Source organism: Dermacentor andersoni, chromosome 6, assembly GCF_023375885.2.
Source record: "Dermacentor andersoni chromosome 6, qqDerAnde1_hic_scaffold, whole genome shotgun sequence".
In the NCBI taxonomy this organism is placed as follows: Eukaryota; Metazoa; Arthropoda; class Arachnida; order Ixodida; family Ixodidae; genus Dermacentor; species Dermacentor andersoni.
The window spans coordinates 54,881,484-54,889,668 of NC_092819.1; positions in this window are offsets into that span (position 1 = coordinate 54,881,484).

Genomic DNA, 8,185 nt, shown 5'->3' on the forward strand with positions numbered 1-8,185 from the left:
TATGTATGTATGTATGTATGTATGTATGTATGTATGTATGTATGTATGTATGTATGTATGTATGTATGTATGTGCAACTTACGGAGGTCTGCTCCGGGCCACTAGCAGTTCCACTGTGCTCCTTGAAGAGGCAGGAGGTGTTCCGATTGAGCTCCTGAACAACACTATGCAATGTGGTGACCGCGGTTTAAACCACGGATCCGGGACCTGGCAGAGGTGTGACGCAATGCTAACGCATTTCTCTCGCATTTGCCGCTAAATCGCCACAGAAATTTTTGTTTTTAGCCATTTCAAATTCACGCATGTCCACTGCTCAAGTAATTATTTGGCCGCAGTTATAGTTAAGCGGCATAATAACTGCAAAACAAAAAGCGTTACGAGTTAATTACCGAGGAAGTGACACTCCACCAACCAAATTAACTTTTCCGTACGTAAGAGATCGGTATGTATAAGCATGTATTTCTCCCGCATTTTGTTATTATTTATCTCTACACTTCACTTACCGCAACCCGTAATTCTGCTTCATGCCGTGCACTAGCAGAGTGGCTACAAATTTTGGCCCCTGCATGGATGCAAATTCCATGATCGCAGTATGCGTATATACATACACGTTTCTTCACTGGGTGTTTCCCTCTTGGTTGCATTTCGGAAAAATCCGCACGAATTTAGTGGTAAGAAACTATAAGTCCATAGATGTCCAATAAAGGGCTTTTTTTTCTTTTTAGTGAAGGTCAGTGGTTCTATAAGGTGGGATAAATAAGAGGAGGAAGAAAAAGCCACGTCTCCTCGTTTCGCCACTGGGGAGCGCAACTTCCAAGCAGGAATCAAAGGGGATGGCAATCATCATCATCATCATCATCATCATCATCACCACCACCACCACCACCACCACCACCGCGACTCAAACTTAGTTTCCTTCCTGAAAGAAGACAGGCCGCTGGCGCGCATTCGCGAATGTTTGCTCAAACGAACATCGCGCGAAACACTGGAACGTTTAGTAGAGTAGTTTGCTGGGCCAGTTGGTGCATGGTGAACATATAACGGTTTTCAGCAAGTACAGACGCGAGCACAAGAAGTACAAGCGGACAGGATACCAGCGTTGTCCTGTGCGTTTCTACTTCTTGTGCTCGCGTCCGTACTTGGTGGAAACCGTTATATGTTCACTGGAACGTTTACTGTGCCCTCTATTTCGCCAGTTAACGCGTCTTCGCGTTACGGGCGAAAGGTGCAACTTATTTTTTTCTTTCTGCAACGCATCCGCATATCTGAACGTCGCAAACGATAATAACGCAGTTCTGCGTCATGTGCGTTTACAGCGAAACCTCGGTTCGCGATGAAACAACTGTGTTGAAACGATGTTCGCGATGACGCACAGCCGTATACAAGGTTCGGTATCGAAAGTCTTGCGTATACTTCGCGCCGGCATCTGTCACCGACGGATAATCTACTCTGCTGGCTTTACTCGGGAAAACCTAGAATTTATGCCACACGAATGAGATTTCGGTTTAGTAACGCCGACCTACGCTCGCATTTGCACCTTTCAATCGCATGCTCATCCCGCCCCACCCATGCAGCGGATATGGCTGAACATTGGTTCGTACAGGATTTCGTTCCTCCACTGTGAACAGTCATTTCATTTATTTCATTTATTTTCACCTTAAAGGCCCGGAGGCATTACATAAGGGAGGGCTTTAATCCTTGTAACAATGTTAGAAGAAATGTACAGAACAGTAAAGAAACAACAATAAACAAATACAAGCCAGGAACAATTGCGAAAAATAAGAGGAACATCGTGTTAGAGTAAGGGTAAGTAGGATCAGTAATTAAGCAGTGTGGTTATTTGACATTTGGCGGAACGTTTTACGGTCAGTGCATGACACGATATCTTCTGGGAGATGGTTCCAGTGGGTTATAGCGTCGGGGAAGAATGGTGTGTTCATGGCAGATGATCGGGTGTTAATGTTTGCTATGGGAGGACTGTGGCTTAAGCGAGAGGATCAGGTAACATCACTCCATAATATAGAAACAACGCATCTGGTATACGCTGGTAACTTCGAATTCCGAACAGTTAGTTAACTTCACCTGTTACATAGAAGCATCCTTCCCAACACTTCATTCACATAGAAAAAGAAAAAGATAAAAAGAAACGACATGGCATCACCGAGCAAACTGCACTCGTATACCTGATGGCGGTTACGGTGCTATATATACTCAGCGACCATGCTTGAATGATACTCGCATTTTGTTTTTTTACGTTTGTGTATCCCCTGCGAAGCTTTGCGTTGATGATCCACCAGCAGGCGGCAACCGCGGTGTGACCAATGTCACCAGCCGTCTCAACAACTGCGAACTGTAACGGTCACTCGGAAACACTCCCCCGCTACGCGATCGATGCTTAGTAAACAATCGGCACACACACACACACACACATATAGAAAAAGAGGTAAGTCGAAGAGAGGATGCCGTATGCGCGAAAATATACGCACACACAAAATCAGCGGCGACCGACCCTGCAAGGTTACAATTTGCAGAATGGTGGTCGACGACCCCCAACCCCTCCACCCCCGGCATACCCTGCGTCTAGTACTCTCGGTTCGCGAACTGTTCTTTGCATCCCCATTCAACTGGGTCCGCGGGAGCGCATACAAGAGGGTGGTGCTCAAAGGTACAGCACAGGCGGATCGGGCTATTGAGGAAACACAGTGCGTAGCCGAAGGAAAGAGAGAGGGAGTGAAAGAGCAGGAAGATGTGAAGCTTCCCGCGTACAGTCTACACGGCTGCCCCGTTTGTTGCCTACTTTTCCTCGCTCTCTTTTACGTTTTATTTGTCTCATTTTTCTCTTTCTGGACCAGCTGGACATCTGGGGGGAGCCGGCGGAAGCGCAGTGCAACAACAGTTCCTCCCGAACGGAAGCGAAGCGCGATTGCTAACCAAACCCTTTTCCGTTGTAAACCGTCCCCCCCCCTCCCCCCTCCGCCGTAACCCGCCATGCATCCCCCTTTCTCTCTCCGTTCCCTCCTGTTCCCCCTTCAACTGCCCCGCCGTCATCAGCGGTGCACACAAGAGGCCACTGGCAGGCCGAAATTTGGCCGCTTCTGAGAACGAGCGCTGCTGGTACAGTCCATTAGGCACGTGCTAGAAGCCCTACTGCCGTCAACACATGCGGCCAGGCCGTCACCGAAGCGGGCCTTTGCTGAAGAACGGAACGCCGACCATTTCCCCACGGCTATGCCGGCGACTGGACAACATCTGCCGCGGCCTGGTTGACCCATACTAACATATAACATGGCGTATATCTGCCCATAGGCCTCAGAAAAAGTTCTCACGCTAGCACTTTTCGTAAGAGCAGACGCCAGCCAATCGCGAGTGTTATTGGACGACCAAATGGAAGAAACAACACTTACGTACGAAAAATTTTTGCAAGTTCGGCCACTGTTTCTGTGCCGGAACTGACTGGTCCCGTTACAGTTACCGCGCATTTGACACACGCCTAGTAGTCTGATGTGAAGCACTCGACGTGCGCCTGGCACAGGACGATCAATGGTCAGGATGTAAGACCAACCCGTGACGTCGTTGTGTTATGATCTGCGAGGAAGGTGGTGAGCATAGGTCACGGCGGACACATTTATCAGCGGGTCGTTCTTAAGGAATCTAGAAGCGCTGCCCCAGTATCGCGTGGGACAAAGTTTCCGGTTTTCATTAATTGTTCTCTCTCTGTCTTTGTAATCGATACACCCTAGAGGCTCTACTTATGGTACAATGTCCCATCCTCACATATTGAGCAATGCACAGCTACAAAGAAATACCGATCAAAGAGCTGTAAGGTTTTCATTTTTTGGACGGCTTCGGAAATCTTAGTGATGAAGAAAGGTCGGCTGGCTTCCTGGTTCAACCGTGCTATATGGGCTTAATTGTACGCGACAGGTTGTTGTAGATGTGGTGATGGTGGTGAGTTGTAGCAACAGGCGGGATATGACTGGCGATCGAGGCTGGCAATTGCTCCACCCGACCGTTTCTTACAGAATCATTGCGGTGTTTTCACCACATGTCCATCAGACAAGTCTCTCTTTAGAATGCGATAAGGACACGTGAACTTTCATCACGGGTTATGACTGATCCTTTGGGCAACACAAGCTGTTTCAGGCACACATGCGGAAGGTCCTTTTCTTGCTATAGCTTTCCAGAAGAGCGTCCCTTTCATCTTGGGAATTGGCAATGTCTTTAGTTTGTGCAGGTGCAGCAGCTATTGCCACGCCTTCTACAACTGTCGGCGAAGCTATACAGTTCAGATGGCCAGACCACACATATCTCAGAGAGGGAATAATGCAGCTGCGCAGCGATCTTCGACTGCTTTGAGAGGGCCATGTGTGCATAATTGGAGGCGACTCGGGTAAGTCGTGTTCAAATATTGCACGACTAGTGACTTGGCTTCTGCAGCTGGAATGCAGCTCTTTGAATGCAGTCGTGGTATTCTTAAGTTACATGTGAGATCCTCGAATGTCCATGGTGGGAATACCTAGTCCCTCTGTCCCAAGCAGCGTAATCCTAAGGCTCGAACCGTGTTCAGTGCTGCATAAAAATGTGAGCGTGGCATGTCGCCTACACGTCTTAAGAAGGCTTTGCCGGGCGAACACTCACTCAAACGTAGTGGCTGGTTCATGAGAGTCTGGGAAGCCTGAAGTCGCAAGGGCGTGACTCAGCTTAGTAAAACACTTTTTCGTTCGATGCAGATTGAGGGACTCGCGAGCTTAGCCGAAGGCCTTTTCTATGTGTGGTTTCTGAGCGCTCGCATTGCCCATCTGAGGGTGATATCAGAGGTAGCTGGTATAGGATCCGACTTGTAACCAACGCTGTACGTAGCCGTAGCATCTACTCCAGGTGGTTGGCCCAGCGTATGCCAGCGACTCGCTTGACCACATGAAGCCTCTGTGACGATGACGCTACGACATAGTCAACACAGCGGCGCCAGAGGAGCTTGTCGCTCAAGTTATAATGCCAAGAAATCACACGTTGGCGACTTGTCGAATCTGGTATCCGTTGAAATTCTGCTTCAAGCATGTAGATTTTCTCCTAATTCCAGGAAACAGTATGAATGATGATTTCTCCGCTGATAACGATAAGCGTTACCAAGTGGCCCTGAATGGCATTTACTGCTCCCTGGGCTATTCGTGCGAGGCGACGATGCTGGTAGCCGGAGACCCATATGCAGATATCATCGGCATATATTGACATCTTTGCTGGTGCCCGATGGTTTAGTATTCTTGGGAGACTAGCCACGGCTCTGTTAAATAATAAGGCAGATAAAACACTCCCCAGTAGTACGCCACCAAATATACCACTTTCAACGCTCAAAGTGTCGCCAAAACGAACTATGAGGCGGCGATAATTGAGAAACTTAAGTATGAAGTGCAAGCGATGACCCGTGACGTCTATAGCTTGTAACTGGCTGATGATCGCTGTTTGAGACACGTAGTCGTAAGTCTTGGAGACATCCATAAAACCAGCAAGTGGCGACAGGCCGCCTGCATTGTAATGTTCTATGCGACATTGTAATGTTCTATGCACATTGTCCTGAGCACTTAGACGCTGCCGAAATTCATTCATGCGCGACGATAGTATCCGAGCCTGCTCGACGTACCAAGCGAGTTTTGTGCACGGTATCTATTCCATTCGCTTCGCTGCACGGGAGGTCAGCGATACTGGTCTGTACGAGTTCAGAGTGACTGTATTTTTTTTCCAGGCTTCAGAACCGGTACCACCCATGCTACATTCCTTAAATGCGAGATGTGGGCCCTTTGGCCCACATCTCGTTAAAAAAGTTCAGCGGTACACGTCGTCTATCAACCGGTAGGTTAGTCCGCATCTGATTGCTGATAAGGTCAGCTTCCACCGCACACCGACGTCGGACACTCTCTCAGCGTGAAAGGAACATCCATCAGAGAGGAAGCCAGTGGCGGAGGCGGGTTGGTTGTGCCCGCTGACCGGCCGGAACAGTATACTTGAGCAAAGGATGCGCAAGACAAACAAGCGACATGCCTAACTTCAATGCTATGGCTTCAAATGGCTCGATTGGTCGAACCTTTCCAGCAGGGTTATTAACGACCCACCATATCCTTGGTACTGGCGGGAAGACCGAGAGGCTTCCACAAAATGCTGCTCATTGATCTCTTCCTAGTTTCCTTGTGTAACAGCGAATCACTGCGTTAATTCTGTTATACTGTTATATATTATCTTCATTGGTGGGTTTCCCTTCGTCCCCCTCAGCCTTCGTTCGGCTCCTCTACGGGCAGCGCGTATATTTTGAGGTTTAATCTGGAGCGGGAAAGAGGTTGGGTAGCTTCAACTCAGAGCTAATCTCATGCTATGTAGCATATGAGCAAGCAGTTCTCCAGAAGATTCGCTTAGACCATCCCTGTACGTATCCCAATGCGTCACAGGGCGGGATCTTCGGCCGGTGGTTCGAAATCCCGCAATGTTGTCGAAAACAAGAAAATGATCGCTGCCTACTATGTCTTTGCTCCTTGTTGATGATGCAAGAATATCCGCTGAGTGTAATGTCGAGTGAGCGTTCGTCGCACAGTCTCTCTCAGTATCTAAAGCACTGACAATTCGTTTCCCAGGAACATCAATCACCGTGTCACCCCAGAGAGTATGGTGCGCGTTAAAGTCCCCGAATATAATTCTCGGAGCAGGGCAGCGGCTGAAAAGGTCTCTTATGAATTCTCCCATCGAGACCTTTCTAATGAGAGCTCACACACACGGGCGCCACGCTAAGGCTTCGGTTTCCTAACCGCACTTGCACAGCAGTGACCTCCAAAGCACTGCTGTAAAGGTCATGAACTGGCAGGACGAAATGCGGCATTTCAGGTCTAACATATAGCCTAGCGCTTCCGTTCGGAAATGTCGGAATACCTTGCTTTTTGCACTTGTCTGCAGTATTCCATGTACCCGCCGCTGTAGGGGCACGCTAAAGAACCCTAGGTGGTCGAATTTATTCCATGTTGCTTCTCTATGGCGTCTCTTAGTCCGTGTATGCTATCTGGACGATAAAACCCGTTAGTCAATCATCAGTATGCCATGGACCAATAGTGACGTTTCTTACGGCGTTATATACATTTCAAGGCGTTATACACTTTCGAAAAATGCCGCGCTTGCAGGCAATGCAATTCCTAAGACTTCTTCAGAGCCAACGTAAACTCTGATTAGATCCATCAGTGCCAGAGATAGCGGTGACAAAGCTTTAGAATCCCTGCTGACGGAGTATGAAAAAAAAAGAAAAACCATGCAAGTTTCACAACCTCGAATGGGTCAATAACTGCGGGTCACTGAATGAGTCATATGTTGCACTCACATGAGCAATGAGTGGGTCACATATTCTGCCATGCACCCCTTCGCATAACTAGCCAAGTCTAATCACACGACTGAACGAATTTTTACAAAGAGAGATTGACACATTTAATTGATAGTTCTAGACCTGTTTGGGGAAGTTGGGAAGGAGGAGAGAGATGAAGAGAGAGAGAGATAGAGAGATCCAAATTTTAATGATAGGCTAGAAATCTTGAAGAGAAATGGGGTCAAGTGGGGTTCACTATGGAAGGTTCGTATGCGAAGCTCTCAAGGTTGGTCCTCCCTTTGACAGGGTAAGTTAGACGTGATTATTACTAAGTTCAGAAGAGTGAAACGACGTTAACACACACAGAACACACACATAAAATATACCGCAGATATCAGGGTTCATGGTAAGTGGGGTACCAGCTCAAGCACTCCTCCCTCACAAAAGCCGCTTTAATAAGACTGCAGATTGTCTAAAGACTTCTTGTAATCTTATTGCCAACTGCGGGGGGTGCAGTGCGATTCATCAGCATAATCATGAGCAATGTATGCTAAAACCAAAAGAAAGCTGTCGGAGCGAAGATTCAAAAGTTTGCCGAAAATTGCGTGCACTCTTGCTAGCCCATTAAGTAGCGCATTTTTTGTTACATTCCTCTACAGTTGTTAAACAACAACGAACAACTTCATGCAAGAAACTAGTGCAAGTTCAATTTATAGCAAGTATAGTAACAAGGCTGCAGTTTGTTCTAACAAACTAAAAAGAAAGAAAGTAAAGAAACCACGCCAGCGTGGTCGGAAGCGGCCACTTAACTATCTTAACGTACACGCTCTGAGTGACAGCTTTAACTGTACG